Below are 1,353 nucleotides of genomic sequence, written 5' to 3' on the forward strand. Positions count from 1 at the left end.
GATGTGGTAAGGCGCACGCTAAAGTCTTTCAACCCAAAAAAGGCTGCAGGCCCTGATGGTGTCACCAGGTGGGTGTTGAAAGACTGCGTTGATCAACTTGCTGGGATTTTCACGGAGATCTTTAACAGATCACTTTCACAGGTGATCATTCCAGCCAGTCTAAAATCCACAACCATGGTCCCGCTACCAAAGACATCACAGATCACCAGCCTAAATGACTACCGTCCAGTTGCACTAACTCTGGTGGTAATGAAGTGCTTTGAGAAACTGGTTAGAAATCACATGACCCGAAATGAAATGACCCGTACCAGTTTGCATACAGGACTGGCAGGTCTACAGAGGATGCAGTGGTTACTGCCCTTCACACAACCTTAAACCACTTGGAGCAACAAGGTACCTATGCCTGGCTCCTTTTTGTGGATTATAGCTCTGCCTTTAACACCATCATCCCCCACAGACTGATGTGCAAAATATTGGACCTGGGTCTGCCATATCACACCTCTCTATGAATCAAAGACTTCCTCACGGGACGCAAACACGAGGCTAGAGTAGGACCTCATACCTCTACACCCATTAGCCTCAGCACAGGCTCTCCTCAGGGCTGTGTGCTGAGTCCCCTACTCTACACCCATGACTGCACCATTGCTCACACCAGTAACACCATAGTAAAATTTGCGAATGATACGCCATTCTGGGACTCATCTCCAAAGACAGCGAGACAGCCTACCGAAACGAGGTGGAACGGCTGTCAATGTGGTGCAAAGACAACAATCTACATCTGGATACATCAAAGACGAAGGAGTTAGTAATCATTGATTTTAGAAAGGTGAGAATGGACATTCAACCCATCCATCCATCCATCCATTTTCTTCCGCTTATCCGGGGTTGGGTCGCAGAGGTAGCAGCCTAAGTAAGGAGGCCCAGACTTCCCTCTCCCCAGCCACTTGGTCCAGTTCCTCCGGGAGAATCCCGAGGCGTTCCCAGGCCAGCCGAGAAACATAGTCTCTCCAGCGTGTCCTGGGTCTTCCTCTGGATCTCCTCCCGGTGGGACGTGCCCGGAACACCTCACCAGGGAGGCGTCCAGGAGGCATCCTAAACAGATGCCCAAGCCACCTCAACTGGCTCCTCTCAACGTGGAGAAGCAGCGGCTCTACTCTGAGTCTCTCCCGGATGATCGAGCTTCTCACCTTATCTCTAAAGGAGAGCCCAGACACCCTGCGGAGAAAACTCATTTCGGCTGCTTGTATCCGAGATCTCGTTTTTCGGTCACAACCCAAAACTCATGACCATAGATGAGGGTAGGAACGTAGATCGATCAGTAAATTGAGAGCTTTGCCTTTTGACTCAGCTCTC

The sequence above is a fragment of the Nematolebias whitei genome, chromosome 6 (genome assembly GCF_014905685.2).
Source record: "Nematolebias whitei isolate Nwh7 chromosome 6, NemWhi1, whole genome shotgun sequence".
Classification (NCBI taxonomy): domain Eukaryota; kingdom Metazoa; phylum Chordata; class Actinopteri; order Cyprinodontiformes; family Rivulidae; genus Nematolebias; species Nematolebias whitei.